The sequence below is a fragment of the Protopterus annectens genome, chromosome 1.part1 (genome assembly GCF_019279795.1).
Source record: "Protopterus annectens isolate FY-2018-M chromosome 1.part1, PAN1.0, whole genome shotgun sequence".
In the NCBI taxonomy this organism is placed as follows: domain Eukaryota; kingdom Metazoa; phylum Chordata; order Ceratodontiformes; family Protopteridae; genus Protopterus; species Protopterus annectens.
The window spans coordinates 318,019,468-318,042,965 of NC_056726.1; the positions used below are offsets into that span (position 1 = coordinate 318,019,468).

The 23,498-nt window shown below is 38.3% G+C and overlaps 1 long non-coding RNA gene across 1 annotated transcript; it reads right to left on the reverse strand.

The window, feature by feature from the left end:
* Positions 1 to 357: 357 nt before the first annotated feature.
* Positions 358 to 22,460, reverse strand: LOC122813276. The gene is made up of 3 exons (XR_006366654.1): positions 22,375 to 22,460; positions 18,494 to 18,573; positions 358 to 584 (listed from the first exon to the last, which is right to left on the reverse strand). It is a non-coding gene; the product is annotated as an uncharacterized LOC122813276 (long non-coding RNA).
* Between the last annotated feature and the right edge of the window lie 1,038 nt (positions 22,461 to 23,498).

Below are 23,498 nucleotides of genomic sequence, written 5' to 3' on the forward strand. Positions count from 1 at the left end.
ACTATTGTACATAGATCTGGAGACTTCAGCTTTGCTAGGATATAGATAGGACGAATGTAGTTCATAAAGCAAAAAAAAAAAAAAAGGACAGAATATGTGTACCAAAACCACTATAACAAAAAAATAATAATTTTAATATGTATATTTGAAGAATGAGGAAGCTTGGGAATTTGATATGATCTTTCAAATAGTACCATATTTAAAAAAAAGGATATTATGACACAATTCAAATGCACAGGGCATGTGGTCAAGGAGACATGCAAGAAGTATATTTTTTTCACATAAAGAATGGTTGTTATGGTCAAAACTAACTTAGAATAACCTCCTTTATTGTAAAGAACATGCATACATGGGAGACTAAGCAATAAAGTTCTTGTCTCTGAACACAAGAAACTTCATTCTTTTATATTGGTAAAGCAAACATTTTATATTTATTAAACTATAGCCACTGATCAATTAAATTAAACACCTCTGTATTATTATCTGCAGACTTCTTATCTGTGCCTTTCCTTATTAGGCACAAGTTCCAGTCTTCCATGTTGAAACATTCTCCTCTGGCAATATTCACGTTGGTAATATTCACACTGGCAATGAAAGAAAACAAAAGGCAGGTTCAGGCTATTGAGATCCACCGTGAAACAAAATGGATTTCTAAATATAACATATACATGAAACAGTTTTTCTGTCTTACACCTCTGCCTTCACAATCCCCCATTTGATGCTGTGAAGCATCACTCAAGTTAGATGTTTTTTAAAGATTGGACAGTTGAAGCAGGTTTTCAAATGGTTAGACACTTTTTCATATGCATGCCACTCAGACATTCATCATATGATGTTTCCTTCGCTTCTTAACATCCACAATGCTTATACAGATGTGTAGCAAAAATATTTTTGTGAGCAATAAACATATGCCTATGCTTAGATGGAATAAAAAGACAATTTGAATACCTTTCAATTTAAACTCTTTCCCAAAGAGATTATCGTACATTTGCCAAAAATTGTGTAATACACTTTCTTCACTATCCTCTCTTTCATTGCAATCTTCGTCAATTGTGGTGGTGAGTGGCAATGTTTCTACTCCATTTTTAATATGCACATTTTGTAATTTAATACTTTTTTCTAGATTCAAGAAGCTTTATGAGCAACATTTTGCACATAAATAACATTATATCTACAAGGATAATAATAATTGCAATAAGCATAACTACATTTAAAATACTTCCTCTCCACCCAGAATATAGGTTACTCAACCATGCCCATTAAGAGCTGTCAGTCTCTTTTGCATAAGACAACTCCACAGGCTTTTGAATAATTTCTAGGTAACTACAAATAGCATGTTTGTTATCATGAATAAACAAGCAGCACTCTGTTTTGATGAGTGCTCACATACCACCCTTAGAAGCAAGGGTGATATCAACTGACATTCTGTTCTGCAGAACCACACTGCACATAGCAGTAATTTCAATTGTAATCTGATTTATTGACTCAACAGAGCATTGCTTAATATTTCTAATAATTCAGACAGTTTTTTCAACTCACAAATTGACTTTACTGCCCCATAAGTAGGCAGAATTCCTGCTCCTGAAATATCACCATCACCCAGATCCATGTGTAACAGCCCTTTAAATCTAGTCTTTTCTATATCATGATGGTAAATACAAAAAGCATCTATCTTCCTTACTGGATTTTTAATGTTCTGTGCTTCCCTCTTTCAATGAGTACTGCATATCTTCCCACTAGGTAGAGTCTCTGTATATCAAACAGCTGGAATAACACAACCTATATACCAACATCACAACCAGTCTGTTGGAAACCAGGGATAAGCTTGAGCTTCACATATATAATAAAACTCATGTAATGCTGGCATACCCAACCCTCCAGCCCCATCATACATTTTTTGAATAAAATTGTATTGCTCCATTCAACTTGAAGTGTCCCATTTGTAAAGTTGTTGATAACTGGAGTGGAACCAGTCAAAAGGGGGTAGCATTACACCAATAATTATATCTACTTTTTTGATTTTTGGTTAAAAGTTTGTCTGAAATGCTGCTCCATTTTCTGCCTCAGTTGCTTATACTGTAAACAAAGAAATACTCCCATCATGTGCAGTTGGCATAGGAGCTTACTCCCAGCAGTTACTGTCATTCATTGTCTTTGTGTAAGTATTAAATACAGCAGAGAAAGTATTAAACTTAGAATACAAGTATGTTGTTCTCTGCTCAATTTTAGTCTCTATCTCTGTTTTTAATTAAATGCTTATCTCTGATTAAAAAAATGGTCAGTACTTAGAGTTCTGGTGGCTTCTGACAAAAGAAGAAAATGCAATAAAATTCTGATGAATTCAAAATCAATAGTCCTAATAATAAGTCTATATGAATAGCAAGCAAGCCAGGACTGGAAAGGATTCTCAAAAGATTTGCAGGCAAGGATGATAAACTTTCTTTTTTAATCTTTTTAGCATTGATTTCCAAGCAAACTCCACTCAGAATCTTGAAATGGTTGAAGTCCTACAAATGATGCCTGGTCACTTGACTCAGTACCTGAATCTTGGTCTGATTTTTGTTCATTGTCCATTGTGGGTGATGTTGCTGAATCACTCAACCTCACTTAGAAATAACATTCTTGACATTGTTGAACAATTGTGTTATTTCCGACTACATGGATGTTGAATCTCTAGGCCTCACTTTCAGACACTTTAGGTTCCCTGTTTTTTCTGCTGATATGTGATGCATTTGGCTCATCATCAATAAATGGAATGACATCATTGGCATCTCATTGATATTCATCACAAGCCATTTAAAACCATGTTCTTCACACAATTTAGCAATTCTAGTTTTAAAGTCTGATTCATCCTTTCAACAATTCCTGAAACTTGGGACCTGTGCAGACAATGATATTGCATATTTACTTTTAAAACCTTACATACTGGTTGTACTGCCTGGATTGTAAAATGAGTTCTCATATCTGACTGAATACAAGGAACACCAAATCTAGGTATTAACTCTTGCAAAAGTTTCTCGGTGGCCATAATTACTGATACATAGTTTAAAGTGGCAGAGAGTACCCCGGCAGTGCAAAGTTTCAGTGCCTTCCACACTTTTAGACCAGTAGCTACAGAGACAAGAACTAAAACTGGAGGTGTCTCAATATTCATCAATAACAAGCATACCTCTTAGGGTGGTCAAGCAGAACAATGTGCTGGAGTTCCTGCACATGCAGATCACCACAGATAAAATCCTGTATCATATACTAGCCAGCTATAGGTCACCCTCCATGTCCCAAGAATCTCACAATGCATGTTTGGACCTACTGGAGGCAGTTTCCATTTTCCATCCAAACACCCTATTCACGGGAGACTTTAATTACTCCTGTATAGATTGTGAATCCTAAATGGTCTCAAATCTACAGGCACAAAGATTCCTGAACTTTATAAATACAAACACCCTTGACCAAATAGTGAATATGCCCACTAGAGCCTCTAACATACTGGACCTCATGCTCACAAATATGGGAGAATGCCACATCCCACCCAATGTCTCATCCAGTCTCATTAAAACCAGTAACAGAAACTATTCCAAGGCAAATTACTTAATAATGGTCTGTCAAAGTTCAATGCCCTTTCAAACCCCATGAACACACCAGCCTATGCTAAATTGCTTTCAGAAACTCTGTACAACCATGTTAATGGCTGCATAGAGGCTGCTGTACCTACCAGAAATAAGCCCAGAACTAGCCTCAGAAATTAATCACCCTAGTGGCATCCCAAATTAAACAGGATATACAATAAAAGGAAAAATATTACAGCAAAAAAAGTCAGGAAAAGTAATTTCCTAAAGATAAAGACTATCTCATCAAAGTAAATAGGCAACTAAGAGAGCTAATTAGGTCAAGTAAAGCCAACTTTGAGATTAAGATAGCCTTCTAGGTGAAAGATAATCATAAGGCCTTCTATAGTACGTCAGAAACATCAAGGGCAGCACACCACAATGTGCTGAATTGTAGGTTAATAGTGCCACATTCACCAAGCCTGGTGATACAGTGAACCTGTTCATGTACAAATTCAGTTCCAACTTTATCCCCTTCTCACCTCCAACCTTCCCCCCAATAATAACATAACCTCTCCAACTATAACTAGGGAACATGCACTGGCTGCACTCACTAAAGCCAAGAACACAGCCTCAGTAGACCCTAATAACATCCCGAGATGCCTCTGGAATAGTCCAAAATATGACTCATTAGGACCGTTGGAGTCATTATTTAACTACAGTCTGAAAACAGGCTTTGTTTCACATGACTGGAGGACTGCAACAGTCATCCCCCACCATAGAAATCATCAAAAAGGACATAGGAGACCTCCAGACACTGGATCCATTTCAGTTTGGCTTTGTCAAAGGAAGGTCATGCTTACTGAATCTGGTGGGCTTCTTTAAACAGGTCACTAAGGCAATGAATGAGATGGAAACCATGCATATTGCTTACCTAGATCTGGCTAAAGCATTTGATACAATACCCCACTCAGCCATTGTCATCTAATTTACAGAACTACGTATAAAACCCATTTATAACATGCTGGATAGCTAGCTGGCTCACAGATAGGACCCAGGAGATTAGAATCTGTGAGACCACTTACAGAAAGATGTTGGTCACTAGTGGAGTCCCACGGGGGGGCTCTGTGATAGACCCACTCCTCTTTGGAATCTACATGTCAGATAGCAAAGCCAATGTCAAAGACCACTGGCTAATCAAATTCGCAGGTGATTGCAAACAGGGAGCAGTCATTGACTCTCCAGAAGATGAGAACACCTTTCAGGATGGTCTAATACAGACCAATGTTTAAAACTCACTACCAAGAAATGCATTATAGTATTATAGCATTACAGTACATTTTGAGAATTCTGCCACCCTGGGTAACTACAGCATCAATAAAACACCTTAAACGTTTATTCACTAGTCAGAGATCTGGAAACTCATGTAGATAGGAATATAGTCTTCTACCAACATGTGTCCAAGGTAGTAAGAAAATCCTTCTATGTTGCTCAGCTTATAGGCTAGAGCATGATATCTATGTCCAGAGAGGCCATCATACCACTGTACTTGGCTCTCATCAGACCCATCATAGAGCATAACACCCCCTTCAGTGTGTACCTGCCCAGACACATGCAGCAACTGGAACATTCACAAAGATTCCTTATGAAAAGAATACAGGAAGTCAACACAATGTCCTATGCTGATCACCTCAAAGCCCTGTCTCTTTACTCAGTATCATACAGACTTCTGAGAGGTGATTTTTGCCTGATATACAAGTCATTCCTAGGCTGTGTTTTGATGAATCTTTTGCACATCTGCAAAACAAACAGCATCAGAACTATTAGATTAAAAGACTTAAATTGTGCTTACAACATAAATAGGACATGTCAGAGAGACAGATATGTATCTCAGAGAATTCCCATTCTCTTGAACAGGCTCCCTATCCATGTAAAGCAGAGTTCCGCCCTATCCCTATTTAAGTGCAACTTGGACTAATGGATGGGTAATCAGAAATTCACCCATGGTCTGGCTCCTAACTCTCTGATGGACAGAGGCAGTTAGTAAATTATCACCTATAAATCAAATATAAATAAAATTTGTGGGTCACATTTGGGTTGCATGACTAGGATTTTAAGGGCCCTAGTGGTCATTAGCCTAGTATAGCCATATGAACCTATGAACCTATAGTTGCACCATTCCTAGCACAAGGGTAAGTTTCACACCATCCAGAAAACACAACTACAATTGCCAAAACATATTAGAATTTCAGAGACTCTGAAAATCCACTAAACATGACAAAAAGGTCCCCATGGCCTTTTCAAATACTGTGTAGGGAAAGGAACCTTTTTTGACACATCATACTCTAAACACATAGTACAAGTATTTACAAAATGTTGAATGACTTCAGAAATGTAAGAGGCATACCAATCAATTAAAGTTTGTCTTATTAATGCATTTTGCCACAAGTGAAAAAAGCAAAAAATACACATAAATACACTAAATCATACTCGGAAGCTCTAAATAAAAACCTGCAAAAGCATCCGAGAGCTCCAAAGCAGACACCCAAAAAACCTGAACCTCCTGTCACAAACTAGACAACACATAAAACACAAAATCAATGTGCCGCACAATCACAGCCATTAAGGCAAAATAACATACCTAACACACTAGTAATAGGTGACTCAATAGTCAGGCACACTGACGTCCCACTCACTAGGCTGGACAAGGAGAAGGTTACTGTTAGCTGCCTGTCGGGAGCCAGAATCCGCAAGCACTCAGGTCACTCCAGAACAAGTACAAATATGACTCTCTCATTGTTCATGTTGGTGTGAATGACCTGAGACATACCGTCTACATGAAAAGAGACATGGAAGAGCTCTCTGATCATGTAGCCCAGGCGGGTATGACCCTGACCCTGAGTAGCATCCTGCCCTCACTAAGAATGATACCTCAGTTTAAAGAAAAAATGATCAAGTTTAACAACTTGCTAAGCTTCTGGTGTACTCCAAAGGGGATCCAGTGTCTGTCAGCCTGGAACAACATGCTCGACAAGCCGCATTGCTTCGCAAGAGATGGCTTGCACCTGTCACCCCTAGGCTTTCGAATACTGGCCAAGGCTCTTGATGCCCCCCTAGTGCCTTTTTTAGACAAGGCTCAAAAGTCAAACCCACCTCCATAAAAACAGCACAAATAAAAAAATGAGGGTTATGCTACTCAATGCCAGGAGTTTAAATCTCAAAATACATGCGCTCGAAGCACTCCTCAGTATGGAGAATGTTGACATCTGTGCAGTAACTGAAACCTGGTTCAAGGCTCCAGAGAGCACTCCAGCACTACTGGGCTACAACTCATACCACACATTTTGGCCAGAGAACACAGACCAAAACACAAAAGGAGGGGGTGTATCCATATTCATCAAGGATACTCACACCTCCAGGTTAGTGGCGCAGCATGATACCTCTGAGATCATCCATGTGCAACTAACATCGGGCAAATCTGCAATGCAAATTGTGGCCTGCTACAGATTACCATCCATGACCCAGGACCTCCACTCTGCCTTTCTGGACACACTGGAAAACATGAAGGTCTTACCGAACACCCTGATATTGGGCAATTTCAATTACCCTACCATTAACTGGGAAAACTACTTGAGTACAAACTCCCAGGCTCAGCGCTTCCTGGAATTTATCAATTCAAACATCCTGGATCAGCTGGTAAGCTCCCCTACCAGAGTTGAAAACATATTGGACCTGATCATCACCAACATGGGCAACAGGTGTTCCGCACCGGAAGTCAACCTGTCACTGGTTAGATCAGACCATGAACTAATCACTCTGGATGTCCACACCCCGCCACCACCCCCAACCAAGGAAATCACAGTGAAAAACTTTTCTAAAGCAAACTTCACCTTACTTAAGACAGAGGTGATAAGTTTCACAGCCCCCACGCTAAAGGATAACGCTGCCCAAGATGCAGAATCATTTACAAATGCACTCTATGAACACCTACAAGGATGCATGGATCGTGCCATCCCTAGCAAAACCAAGACTCACTCCCCTAAGAGAAGGAAACCAGTCTGGTGGACCCCTGACATAACCAGGTTATACAATAAAAGGAGGAAACTAGTTTAGAAAAAAAGCAAATCCCAAGAAGGTAAGACATCCCTGATCAGTATCAGTAAGAAACTAAGGTCCCTCATAAAATCATCCAAGGCTAACTTCGAAAGAAAAATAGCCAAGGATTTGAAAGATAACCACAAAGCCTTCTTTAGCTATGTCAAGAATCTAAGTGGCAACTCACAGATATGCTCTGAGCTAGTGCAAAATAGAACAAAATGTACTGAACCTACTGATATTGCCAACATCCTTGCAGATAGATTCAGTGCAAACTTCAACCCCCTCTCACCTCCAAAAGGGCCCACAACAATCCCAGAAATCACAGACACAGGTGAAAACAGCCCTTTCAAAAGCCAAAAACACAGCATCAATGGGGCCAGATGGTGTCCCAGGATGCATCTTGCATGAACTACAGAAGAAACTAACCCCCACCTAAACATGCTGTTCAACTTCAGCCTCTCCACAGGCTACATGCCCATAGAATGACGCACAGCAATGGTTATTCTGCTCCACAAAGGAGGGGCCACAAGTGACCCTGGTAACTATCGCCCCATAAGCCTGACTAGCCTGGTCTGCAAGGCTATGGAGCGCATCATCATGGAACTCATTAACAAAGACATTGGTAACCTCCAAACACTTGACCCGACCCAGTTCGGTTTTGTTAAGGGCACATCATGCCTGCTAAACCTGGTTGACTTCTTTGAGACAGTCACCAAGGCCATAGATGAGGGAAAGGTGGTTCACACAGCCTACCTTGACCTCGCCAAGGCGTTCGACACCATTCCTCACTCAGGTATTATAGAAAGACTCAACAGCCTGAACATAAACCCCTACGTCACAAGATGGGTTGCCAACTGGCTTACATACAGAATTAACATGGTAAAAATAGCAGGCTCCAGGTCCAACACTAAACCAGTCACAAGTGGTGCCCCGCAAGGCTCGGTCCTGGGACCCCTACTGTTCGGCATATACTTCTCAGAAGTACAGGCAAAAACAGGAGGACTATGGCTAACCAAGTTTGCCGATGATTGCAAACTGGGAGCCATAATTGACTCTCCAGCTGACACGAACATTCTCCTAAAAGAAGAGGTAATAAGAGATCTGAGGACCCAGATAGATAGTAATCTCTCCTTTGACAATCATATTGCCAAAGTAGTTAGGAAATCCTTCTATGTGGCCCATCTAATTACTAAAGGGTTCACATCTAGAAATAAAGAGGTTATAGTGCCCCTCTACTTGTCACTCATCAGACCCATCATAGAGTACAATGCCCAATTTGGGATGTACCTCACAAGACACTTCCAACAGCTGTAAAGACCACAAAAGTACCTCACCAAGAGGATTACTGGCCTCAAACATGTGTCCTATGCAGACCGACTGAAAAAACTCTGGCTGTACTCAGTGGCATATCGCTTACAATGTCCAACTCAGAATTGATGGATATGCTCCACCTAAAGAAATCCAAGTCACTGCGAGCCATGCGCTCTAGTGAACTAAACTTCACCACAGCAATAAATAGAACATGCTGGAGGGATAGATTCCTGTCACAGAGACTCCCCATGCTTTGGAACAAAATTCATATCTACATTAGGCAGAGCCCCTCACTAACACTCTTCAAGAGAAACCTTGATGAGTGGATGGGTAACAGAAAATACACCCCTGGGATCACTTCATTGGCTCTGCTTGACAGAGGCTCAGTTAATTAATCAATGGGGAGGCGAAAACCGACACACTCTGACTAAGCTTATATATGCCCTCGGGCAGATAGCCTAGTACCTACCTATGAACCTATGTGCTAATTGATGTTAATATATAAAGGTGCATTTCTTTTAAAGTTTTTTTATCTCTTCAAAGGCCTATTGGCCAAAGCACTAGAGAGTGAGAATAAAATCTTCGGATATATTAAGAAGTGCACTATTTTTCTTGGTTGTATTCTACTTTTGGTTACTTGTTTGGCCATTTGTTTTGTGGTTTATTAGGGTTAGAAAGTAAAGTTTTTATCTGGACAGAAGCTTGTTTCTGATTCTCCTGCCAGTGCAGGGGCTCAATTGTATCTTTCTTTAGTAATTCTAACAACAGTTTTACTAATTCTGCATAACTGAAAATCCATTGTCATCAGGAACCTGTCAGTCCCAGAAAAGCCTGCAACTCTTTTAACATTGTAGGGCATGGTGCAGCTTGAGTAACAGTAATGTGTGAAGGTAAAATTTGCTAACAGCCTTCTGAAATGAGATGCCCTAAGTACTGAACTTGTGGTTTCCACAACTGCAATTGTGCCTTATTAGCCTTAAATCTGAGTTCTGCTAATTTAGTTAAAAGAAAAATAGCGAAAAATAGTGTCTTGCCAAGTAGAGTAAGAATCGGAAGCTAAAAGCAAATCATCTACAAACTATAAAAAGGTGGACCCACAGGGAAATTGAATTTTATTTAATTATTTCTTCATTTCTCTAAAGGAAAGAGTAGGTCATTCTACATATCCTTGAGGCAACTTTGTCCGTATATATTGCTATCCTTTATATGTAAAGGCAAACAAATACTGACTGACTGCCTGAACAGAAATGGAAAAGAAAATTAAAAAAAATATCTATCACTGAAAAGGTGATTGCTGTCAGCAGACTAGAACTTAGTATTGTAGCCAGGTTAGGCAGTACAGGAATAGTCAACACTACTACTGCATTAACTGCTTTTAAGTGTTCTTACCTGTTTTTTTAACAGGCAAAATAGGTGTATTACATGGGCTTCTTGTCAGGACTAAACCGGTTCTGCAACTTTTATGATCCCTACCTCGGTGTAATGGGTAGTCCAAGAGGAATGGTTTTAAGGCCCTCTAGAGCAGTTATAGTAGAGGTCTGGTCTGTTCTAAGTATTCATCTGCTCAAATATCAGCTGAAAACAGACCCAGAGGGGAAGGTTCATTTGGAATATCTAAGAAAACTCTGTCTGCAGTGCAGAAAACAGGATATCATATTTTGCACAATAAATTTCTACCTAAAAGATCTAAAATAGCAGTATTTCCTATAATAAAAGCATCCTGCTCTTTTAATGGACTTATCTAAATGAAAATAGGTTTTGTCTCTGAATAATCCAAAGAAATCCCAGAGACCCCCAACTGATTTCATAGAGACTGGGAGGTCTAATGCATTCGATGATGTGATCATAAATCGAGTTGCTCTGGTAGCAACAAGAAAAGGAAAAGTAGAAAGAATTGCACTCTGTAATATTAACAAAGGGACCTTCTTGGTCCAGTGGTACCAAAGGAAATAGCTGTGTCTTCTGTTCATGGCTATACTAATGAGCTTACTTCCACATTGGTGGCTGCCAAGTGGTACTCCAAATAGGAGATTGTCTTTCCACTTGTTGTAGTTCTTGAACATTGGGTTGAGTGGTGGACTAAAAAGATGAGTCTGTTTGCTATAGGATAGGACACTCATTACTCTAGTCTTCACTCTGGTCACAATTTAAACAAGGGTTAATACATGACCCGCTCTGCTGGGTCTGAGGTAAAAAAAGGGGTTACAATTTTGCAGATATTGTCCTGGAGCTTGCTGTGAAAAGAATCTAAATCTACCTCTACCTCCTTCATTTCTCCTTCCCACCCCCTTTCCAGTGAATTAGTATTGAATTGTTGAAGTTGAACATCAACTAACTTATTTTGTTGTTTTTTCTGCCTATGTTGCCTGCCATGCATTAGATTTGATTAGCAATTTTATGAATACCTAGACTGGGCCATTTTAGACAAATTGTTCTTATACTGGTGGTAATAAACCTTCTACGAATGCTACTGACCGCCCACTGGCTGCTGCTCCTTCTGTAGGTTCTGGATACCCTGAAAAAGCCTCGGACACATCTACCATACATTACAAATACACATTGATAGATTTGTTTTCCTGTACAATTGTTTTAATTCTCACACAGTTTGGTATTGAAGGGCATGCTGTAGTGATGGCCTTCAGTAAATTGTCTCTTGTTGCTAGAAATCCTTCATCAGAGCATTTTGGAATATTTTCTCCTAGAGACGATGTTTCCCATATTTTTTCTACAAATATCTGGAGTAGAGGCTTTTAATACTGCTCACAGATCTTCACTAGTAGGGCTTTCTAACTGTACATGTCCTTCTAAAATTTTAGCATACTTAGCTGAATGTTTTCACAGGAAAGGAGACGATCTACAATAGTTTGAAAATCTACAGCTGTCCATGACATACTACTCTTTCGGTAGGTTCCCTATCACCATCCCTGGCTGTTGTAGGATTATGTACCTTCCTCAAAGGATTAATCTGAGTATTAGATGGTGTGTTGGTGGTGGGGGTGTCATCATCAGAGGATGAATCAGAAGTTGATGCATCCTCAGAGGTTTACTTGGAGGCAGTTTCCACCTGTATTCTTTTCTGTCAATGATTATTGGAAGCTATGTAATTAACTTTTTGAACTTCTTTAAAGTACTTTTCTTAGAAGGGGTAATTCTATTACCAAATCATTTTAACTTGTCTGTATATTTTGTCCTAGATGCGTGCTTGTGTTTTGAATATAACTGTCTACCCTTATTTGCTGTCCTTTTTAACATTTGATCAGAATGTGAGGCAGCATATTACTGTCACTGCTGCCTGAATCTACTGTTGTAAACTGATCCTTTAGGATGAGCAGAAGTGCTAGAGGTGACTTGGGAAGTATCAGGAGAAATAGTAGGCTCAAATATCTAAAAACGGATAAAGACGTGAGGATTATTAAACCAGATAAGGGTGGGGTATTGTTATAATGGATATAATATCCTTCAATGACAAAATGAAAACTGTTCTGAGTAGTAAAGCATATAAAAAAGTTTCCTTAAATGAAGTTAATGGGGCTTTAAGGAAAGTAAGAAATGAACTTAATGATTTACTTATAGAAGGTGGCATCTCAGTAGATGAGTTTAACTATGTTAATGTGTCCCATCCCAGATTACCCACCATCTTTGGCTTACCTAAAATCCACAAAGATTTGTATGATCCACCTAAGAGACCTATTGTGGATGCTCGAGGTTCCATCACACAACCTATAGTCAAATTTTTAGATATCATGCTAAAGGCTTTACTTTCAGAGAAACTATTACTATGTAAAGATCCATGGGATTTCCTTATGAGAATTAATTCACTTGAGTATGTTGAAGAGGGTATATTTATAACAATAGATGTGAAAGACCTCTATACTGTTATACTTCATGATACAGGAGTCGAGTGGTTTTGTGAATACCTACTTGAAAAAGGAATACCCCAAAGTACTATAAATACATACAAGGAACTATTAGATATAGTACTACATAATAACTTTATAATATTTGACAATGAGTACTTCTTACAAATAGAAGGGGTTTCCATGGGTTCAGCCTGGGGTGGCCTATATGCCAATATGGTTGTTACAGTGGGAAAATACATTTTTGTTTAATTCATCATATTTTTCACACTGTAAATGCTATATGAGGTTTTTGGATGACATCTTTATTTTTTGGGATGGACCAGTTGAAAAAATTAATGCATTTATAAACTATATCAGTGGATCAACTACCTTTTTGAAATTCACCCACAATATTGGGTTTGATGACATTTCTTACTTGGATCTGAAGTTAATGAAAGATAAGTGCTCCAAGGTCTTTAAATCAGAATTTTTTAGAAAGGCCACATATTCATATAGCTTCCTGCACTTTGATAGCTCCCACCCCCATAAGCAGAAAAAAATCTGTGGTTAAGGGGCAGTTTGTAAGAGCTGCATGTATGGTTACCCTATTTGACAGGTTCCTGAATGAATGTGATACACTAAATGAAATGTTTATAAAAAGAGGATATCCTTATAATTTAATCAATGATGCTATGATAGAAGTAATTAACAAACATGAAAGGGGCCATTTTTTACCCTTGCTTAATCAATATGAGGAAGAAAGAGTGGGACCCATTGTGAGAACAAATACCCTTAACCAAGATGTGGACTCTGTTTTTAGTGAGCCTATATCTGGCATATCAGGAAATAGCTTAAATAATTTTAATAGTAATAATTATAATAGTGCTTTTATCACAACCTTCAACAATACCAGCAAAAGAATTGCTGATATATTATTTAAAAATTGGGTAGTGATTATGAATAATAAAGACATAAGACAATATGTTGGGGAGAGACCGAATATTGTTTATAGTAGAAGGAAATGTCTCAAGAATATTTTGGAAACAACCCCAAAAGGCCCCTACAATGGGTGTTTGCGAAAAAATGTGGCTCTTGTAACTATTGCCCATATATTTTGGAGGGAAGCATTATATATTGTTCCTTCTGTATGAAATGTCCCTGTTTCTATACTGGGAAAACTGAGAGGAAACTGAGGAACCATATTTATGAACACCTAAGAGACATAAGGAACAAGAAGGACACAAATGCATTGTCCAAACATTGCATGGAGTTAAATGACCACTCGTTTAAATTTGCTGTGTTAGAAGTGATTGAGCCAGATATAAGAGGTGGTCTGTGGGCTTTATAGTTAGAGAAACAAGAAGCAATGTGGCAACTTAAAACTAATGCCATGCAGTAGCTTGGCTTAAATGATTCATTTTCTTTATCATGTTTCTTAAAATTAAAAGCTATGGAAAGATAGGATAATGGTAAAATGTATGTTAGGTCATAAATGGTTAAATGCATGTAATCTAATAATTTTATACTTATATTTTTATACCTTGATATTGTTTGTTTAGGGCCAATCTGCATTTTTATATGCATTTTTTACATTTATATTCATCATATAATTCATCTTATTATTTTATTTAATCAGATATTAGCTTAGTACTTGCATAGACACCTTGTATTATAGGAATCTGGTTGGTTAATCCGTGTAGTCTGGAGGCGTGTTTATTAGTGTATTTATATTTAAAACAAGGTTTAAACAGTAAAAGGGTGTCCTGATGAAGTCTCTGATTTGTCAGAGATGAAAGCACTTAAATTGTGTTTTAATTGTGTTTTTCGAGTGTGAAACGAAAGTGGGGTTTGGAATAAACGACTTTTCTTATATTGTGACTCTCCTGCTCTGCTGTGCCTTTTTATAGTATTTTTTTTTTTTTGTGCTTCTGGACTTGTTCTTTCTTCATACGAAGCAGAATAGTCATCAGGAGGAGGGGGATCTGAAGGAATCGGGGGACAGTTGTTGTCAGAAGAATCATGTTAAGCTATTTTCAAGTTTTGTATTTTTCTTACAGGGTAAAGACCTCAGGTATTATGAGATTTGTCTTCTACACTTTTTTTGTGATATATTTATATTTCTATATTTTACATATATTTTACACTTATTTACCAGGAGTGTCTGAACCCAGAAGGCCCATTTTCAGCCAAGGTCTCGGGAGAAAAGCTCCAAGTTACATAGTAATTTACAGCAGAATACAAATGCAATGGTGTAGGTAAACTGTTCCTCCAACAAATCAAGCATACAAAAAGCAAAAGCAAAAGGAGGCAACGGAACACGGCAATAAAATCCAAAGATATTTATTCCAAAATAGATAGGTGTGAGCGCTTTCACAGCCAAAGCCGCTTCATCAGACAAAGTATAAAATCACAGCACTTTTAAATAAATAGCAGCCAATCATAATTCAAAGCCAATTAAAAGCTATTTAAAGACACAAAACACAGTGAAAAACAATTCTTCAATATCATTAAAAACCTAACATATGCATATAAATATAAATAAATAATCTATCTAGCTAAAGGTCTATAAACCAGGATGGGTCTGATAGAAATTTTGTCATTTAGACCCTTACCCATGTTGGCTCTCATCCTTATTATCCAGTCAGGTTCTTTACTCTCTACCTTATTCCTTCTAGAGCCCCCCCCCCCCCCATTACCCATTCTAACAACTTCTATGACCATAAACTTGAATGTATGTGAGGGGCCTGCCATCATGGTGTGTTTAGATAGGGCATTAGTAATTTATTGAAAAAGTAGGGCTGTATTTACTGTTCTATTTGTTTCCTGCTGCTATGTTTTTAATCTAGCAGAATTATATTTTAATCTAACTACATATTCTTTTTCTTTATTTTTTAGATCCTTCTTGGCAGTCATTAAAAACTGACCAACAAGAGACGGGTGCTTTGTTTCCTTTTTGTTTAAGCTTTTTTTTTAAGATTTTCTAAAATATTTTTATTTATTTATTTTATTTTACATTTGTTAACTGGGAGACTCCAGCTGGATATATGTCCATTTTCAGTGGAGGTGCAGGGAGAAAAGCTCCAGAGCAGTAAAATCATTAACAAGAGAAAAACATGTTAACCAAAAGGTTCATTAAACACTATATAGAGTACACAATCTTTATACTTATTATAGAAGTATAGTACATATAAGATAGTGAGTTAACCAAAGAGTGTATTTGCCAACATTCACAGGCTACATTAAGATATACATGTTATAGAAGTGTTTAACAGCAAGTATAGCAGGAAGATAGAGTAGCTAACTTCCATAACTCATTTCTACACATGAGAGACATGCTATGTTCTTTAGGTTTCTTTACAGTGTTCAGTAATACTATTACCCCATGCAGACATTACAAAAGCAGTAGATAAGCTGTTACTCTAGTTGCTGGAAACAGAGGCATACGAGTTACTATCCAGGGGTAGTACAGGTACATAATCTATGATTCAGGAAGCGTGTTTTGAGTAGTTTTTTGAATTGGGTGGTGGAGTTGTTATTTATTATGTGGGCTGGAAGGGAGTTCCAGATTTTAGAGATGAAGTGGCTATAAACGGATCTACCTGCCTCATTTTTAAAGTTTGTTACCTTAAGGAGGTGTTGGGTACTTGATCTCACAGATCTGGTAGTGGTGTAAGGCTGGAGTAGTTGCTGCAGGGCTGGTGTGTTGCCTAGATGATGTAGTACTTTGTGAGCAAGTGCTAGTTGGTTGACTTGAAGGGTTAGAGGGAGTTCTAGCCAACTGAGTTTTTTGAGGCTTTCACAATGGTGGGTTTTAGAAGGTGATCCTGTGGTGAATCTGGCTATTTTATTGTAGCAGCTATTTAGTTTGTTGAGCTTAGTTTCTCGGAGATTGATAAGCATGGGGGAGGTGTAAAGTAGGGTCGATAGGAGGTGTGTCCTGGCTGTGGTAACCTTAGAGTGACTGGTGAGAAACTGTTTGTTGCGACAGAGTAGGCCCATTTTTCTCTGGACTCTTTTTATAGTCTGGGAGATATGAATGTCAAATTTAAGGCTATTGTCAATTTTGAGGCCTAGCAGTTTGGCGTGACTGCTGGGTGTGATGGTGGTGTTGTTATGAGAGGAGATTGAAAAGTTAGATGAAGAGGGTGGAGATCTGTGAGGGCTGAAGAGGAGTAATTTCATTTTTGCTGGGTTTAGAATGAGGTTTTGGTTAGTGATCCATGTTTATTCCAGGGAAAAGCATTCTTGTGTTAGGGAGAGGAGGTGGTCAAGGGAGTTGGCTGCACAGATAATGGTTGTATCATCTGCATATTGGACTATTGAGGCTTTGGGTATGGTGGATGGCAGTTGATTAGTAAATAGGGTGAAGAGTAGAGGTCCCAGGATGGAGCCTTGGGGTACCCCTAGGGAGACAGGCAGTAAGGGAGAGAGCTGATTTTGCTATTTTACAGCTTGTTGCCTTCCATCTAGGTAGCTCTTAAACCAAGAAATAGCAGAAAAGCTGAAATTTAGGGTGGTTAGTGTATGAAACAGTTTTCGGGCAGCCATGGTGGTGCAGTGGTTTGTATTGCCGCCTCACAGCAAGAGGTTCTCCGGTTCGATCCTCAGCGGGGGTGCCTTCTGTGCGGAGTCTGCATGTCCTCCCTGTGGTTGTGTGGGTTTCCTCCGGGTGCTCTGGTTTCCTCCCACATCCCAAAGACATGCTACAGGTGGATTGGATACTCTAAATTGGCCCTAGGTGTGATTGTGCCTTCTGTGGAAGGTTGGGTGCCAGGCTGGCAACTCAACACTGTAAAACTCTACTGCCAATCATGAGCAGACAAGGTGATCTGCTGTGGCGACCCCTAACTGGGAAAAGCCAGAAGAAGTGTATGAAACAGTTTTTCATGGTTGACTATGTCAAAGGCTTTAGATAAGTTTAAGAGAGTTGCAGATAGTAGCAGTCCATTGTTTCTATGGTTATTGATGGTATTAGTGAATGATGTAACTGTGGTGATGGTGCTATGAAAGGGTCTGCAACCATGTTGCTGAGTGGATCGTAGTTTATTTTCTAAGAGGTATTTTATCAGTTGCATGTGGACAACCTTCACTAGAAGTTTTGATAGGGGGGATAGTATAGCTATGGGTCAATAGTTACTAAGTTCTACAGAGGTACCCCCTTTGTACAGTGGTGTAATATGTGATATTTTCCAAAGATGGGGTACTTTGCACTCTGAGATAGATCTGTTTATTAATATGGAGACAGGATAGGCTATTGCTTCAGCTGCTAGTTGCAGATATAGCCTTATCAAAAGTTTCAGCCTCAGGGAACTGCAGTGCACTATCATTTTTAGTGATCTCAGACCACTTTACCAAGTAATAACAGTGTCTCATCCATATTTATTAAACATATGTCTGGCTGGAGTTCCAAACTCCGGCTCTTTTAATACCCCCACACTCACACCCATTGTAATTTCAATACTATGATAATATTACACATTCACATCCATTAAAACCCACTCTGTCACAATATACATAATAATTAAAACTCATTCTCATACGTGTATGTGATTGAACCCACTGTCATTTAGAAATATATCTTTTTTGATTAAAACCCACTTTCATATGAAATATATGCACTGTAACCTGCTAGCATTCAGTTTAACCCAATCTTACAGAAAATCACTAAACTACTGAAAAATCATGTAACAAAAAGCTTACCTGTAGAGACGTCAAACTCTGTTAAAGGTGGAAAAATACAGTTGTGCGCTGACATGCCAGAAATACACCAGACAGATAACCTGTCAAAAATGGGACCAAAAAGTAATTTCTACTGCAGCAACTCATAAATGACTCAAAATCTGAGACGTCACAGCACCAAACTGTTATGATTAAATAACTTCATGCAGCACAGTTGAGCAGAGTAGAATAATCTCTTTATTGTAAAGAACACACATACATGGGAGACTAAGCAATCACGGTATTGTCCCCGCGAATAAAAGAAACTTCATTATTTCATACTGTAAAAGCTTCCATGCAGAATATTTCATTATCTAGCAGACTATAGCTACTAACCAATTAAAACTGAGCACATTTGTATTATTATGGTACTAAGAATCTGCAGACCCCTTAGCTGTGCTTTTCCTTATTAGGCACTAGTTCCGATCTTCTATGTTGGAACTTTCTATGCTGGCAATTTTCACTTTGGCAATGAAGGAAAACTAAAGACAGACCCAACCTGTCAGGGTCCATCTTGAAATAAGATGGATTCAAAAAGAAAAAATATTATGTATACACTAAACATTTGTCCCGTCTTACACTTTTCACTTCACATGGTGAATAACTGAAAATCCTACAGAGAAAGTAATACTAATTTCAAGAACACGTTACAAACAAAATTACAATTTTTATGAGTGGTGGGAGGTTTTGGGATAAGAAAGGCAACACAATTCAAAATTGAATGGGACAGACATTACAGCAATTCTTCTGAGGCACAGGGAAGTATAGCCCACCAGTTAAAAGAAGACATCAACTTATCCAGCAGACAGGAAAATACGAAACTTGGTTAGGCCAGCATGCCATCTATCAACATCTTTGTTTCTATTTCTGTTTTAACGATTATGGTACGTTTTTAAGCATTGTCTGAAGGATGTTCTGCCTTTAAAACTAAATAAATAAGCAACTGGGGTGTAGGCCAAGGTAAAAGCAAGTCAGCTATTAGGGTATTAAATAATGCAGAATTTTTGTGTTTGCCTGGTCACCCACAACTGTTTAGAATCTCAGTACCCTTGTCATCAGGCACATGGCAGTGCAACAATTAAGGGCTTCTGAGAAGTCATTTCTCTTCACCTATTTTTTTCAGAAGCAAAAGTGATACTCCTGTGCATTTACATAACAGTACTTCTGAGATTATGGTAAATTTCTGCCTAAAAAGAAAGAAATACTGATATCACACTTAACAACCATCTATGACCCTGAAGGCTGCTATTAACCTAGGAGTTTCAATGGTGTAATGGGAGATCAAGCCATGGACTGATCTGTCACTGATGATGATAAAACTGGTAAAAGAGCATCAAGGTGGCATGAAGCCTCCAACAAAAGCACTGTCAGTGCTTAGGTAGAGACAAAGCTTTGATCTCATAACTAATTGTCTGTAATGCCAATATCAGCCAATATCATAGGCTGAGCAGCTAACAAGCCTTCTTTGAGTGGATAATCCACAAACCTGTCTAGAAATGGAACAATCAATCCTATGACTATGGTGTGTGTGTGTGTGTGTGTGTGTGTGTGTGTGTGTGTGTGTGTGTGTGTGTGTGTGTGTGTGTGTGTGTGTGTGTATTATACACACACACACACACACACACACACACACACACACACACACAAACACACACACTTACATACATACTACATTAATGATACTGCAAAGAAATCAGATAATTTAAAATATTATTAGTGGTACCATCTCCGAAGTAAAATGTAAGACAAGATCTTTGGGTTCATGGTGTGAAAAGATCTAGATGAGATGTAATCAGAGCACTGTTATATCTGAAAATGAACTGAACTTCATCTGGAAAAAATAAATCCTTCATTGTCTCTTGAGTACTTCTCAAGTACCACTTCTGTCATGTATTTTACAGTTATATTGTAGTAGGCATCTTAGGTGAGAATTGGCAATTTGTTTGAAGCATTTTGTTTCATGCGGAGTACTCAAATCAACATATTGGAATTGCTCTCATTAAAAAGCGTCTTATTTCTGAAACATAATAGTAAGCATAATTTTTGTGATTATTAGCCAAAGTGATTTTCTACCATAGCAACAGAATAATGAAATCATTGAAGGCATATAAAAAGACAAAAAAATAAAAGAAACAAGAGGAATGACTGTGCTGGTTTTAAATCATTTTGTCACATAGAGTGATAAAAGATCACATGAAAGCTATATGGAGAGGAGACTGTCCCTGTCTGTGTATTATTGTACATGGTTATCATGGAGCTGACAATGAACACTAAAGGATATGCTGTAAGGACATCAGATCTATCCCAAGGAGATTGACATTAAATTCTGCCACGTTCTATACGTGACATCTGCTGAATTATATGCTATGACTCTAAAGAACTGATATGTAAAATAAAAACAGTATCAACCTCTGATCAGCGTCAGTCAACTGCACTGACTTTATGTAGCACATTACTATAACAGCTGAAAACCACTTAACAAAAGTCATTGAACACATAATTCAAATATGCCCAAAATGACCCAGTGTTCAAACAAGCAATCATTTAATGGCATTAAGACTGTGACCTCTGTTAGCTTCACTAAGCTTTTGTTAAGTGAACCTGTCTTGAAATCCAAATTAAAGGAGCAGGCAAAACTGCCACTATGTATCCATAGTACACCAAGAAAACAAAGGGAGTCGGGTCACTGGAAATGTTCTAATATGCATAGTCTAAATATTTATTTCCAAATGCTAATTCACATTTTGCCATTAAAGTTAGGTGATGTTATTCTGACTTTGCCACTTTAGACATAGCTATACAACTTTTATTAAATTGTTACAGCAATCTTTCAATGGTCCTTTCAGATCTACTGACTGTGTAAACTGGATAACTTGTAAGTAAGCCTCATGGACGTAACAGCTTTATCTGGTACAGACAAGAAGCCAAAAGAAATATGAATGGCATTCAAAGAGCAGACATACACACGTACACACAAACACATGCACACACGCACACACGCACACACATGAGCGCAAGCACACACGCACACACACTATTGTAGTAGCCAACACAACTTACTGTTGATCACTGTGCAACTAAGCATTTTCCAAAAATCGCTTTGTAGCCATAGAACTAGCCCCGACCAGGAAATATTTTGCTTCTGCAGTTGTCTTGTAGCTGATTACAGCGAGTAGTCTGTGTTGTCAATTAAAGCAGGTACATGCTGGTACAGTGTGCTACAAAACAGTATGAAGGCTCATTTTAAGTTATCCATAGGCAGGAGACCATCTCCTAGGCAAATAATGCAAAAATTAGGGAACAGCGATTTATGGAATGCTTGTCTACATTATTATTTTGTTTTATTATTTGTTAACCAGATAAGTGGGTTGGTCCATGGACCTTTATCAACCATGATACGTCACAACAGCACACAAGCACACACACACACACACACACACACACACACACACACATATATATATAGATGTATGTGTGTGTGTGTGTGTGTGTGTGTGTGTGTGTGTGTGTGTGTGTGTGTGTGTGTGTGTGTATGTATATATATATCAAAGCATATGAAACTAGTCTGCCTATAGAAAATGCGAGTACAAGAAAATGCAAATTCCACACAGACAGTGGTTAAAAGTCAGTTTTGAACCCTCGTCCTTGAAGCTGTGAACATGCCACTGAATAACCATATCTGCACATCCACACAGAAAACAGGGACTGACACACTCTTGCCATATACTCTGCTGCATACCAATCCTCCTTTGCTGATTACATACCTCTGCTCCTAAATTATCATTAAACAAATCTCCTCAACTCATATGAATAATTCCTGCCACATAAGTTAACTAAAGAAATCATGCAAGCTAATACACTACCTCAATGCTTGCTGAGTGACAACTAGCTGTGCAGATTGCATATTAGGAGGAGGGAGCTGTCCAGCCTTCTCAAATGATGAGAATTTTCAATCAGCAGTGGGAGCTTGGTGCTGTGTATTGTTCTAGAAAAAAATCTAATTTGCAGCTGTAGCTCCCTCATGTGGAATAATCTGTCTGTAGCCCTGTGCATTGTTTTAGGCATGTAAACTTCAGATAATAAGGGGCTAAAGAGCATGCTGTTTGTGCTTTCAAATTGCTGACCTGTCTAGCAGTATGAATTTCTGCAATCCAACATTTTGAATGTTCCTCATTTGTTTATCTGCCAATTCACTGCTTATTATTACAGGTCAGACTGCAGTTCCCAAATCTGCCACACAAGTTACAGAGCAACTAATGTAATGAATGCACTTTTGCTTCTGCCTGAATGTTGTCTGTTTTATGGAGCGCACTTGGATAACTAATTCTATGACATGACCAATAGTTGGATTATAATGACATAAGTCCATAGTTCAAGTGACATTTTCACTAGAAGGACTATGTGTGCACCTGAGATACACACTCCTGTAAAAGACAAGCACAGGATGAGACAACACAGAGATGAATAAAGAAATGGCAGACCCTCCAACTGCAAAAATTCCTGCATGAACTAGTAAGGAAATATCAAAACAGAGACAAGAGAGATGAGATGAGGAGGATAATACATTTATCAGAATTTATAACCATGCGTACAGAATAAACATAAATTACATTTCATGCTAAATGTGAACATAGACCCTATGAAAAGCAGGCAAAGCTGAAAGCAAGTGATTAGAAGGGGCATTAAGGATCCTTTCATTACAAAGACAGAGAGTAACACATGAAAAACAAATTTCCACTGAAGCAGTATATTCCATGTCTACTATCCTATAGAGTTTGTATGACATAAATCTCCCAAACCAGTCCTGAAAATGAGTCATTGCCATTTCACCTGTTAGGAGGGGGAGCTGTCCAGTTAAACAAAAGCATTTATATAAAAAAGTTATATGAATTGTAATGGGAAAACACAGTCTGGAATGTGGATAAATACTGCAGTTGTTAAAAAAGCAACAACTAAGTAAAGATTCTGAAAGAACAAGTATTGCAGT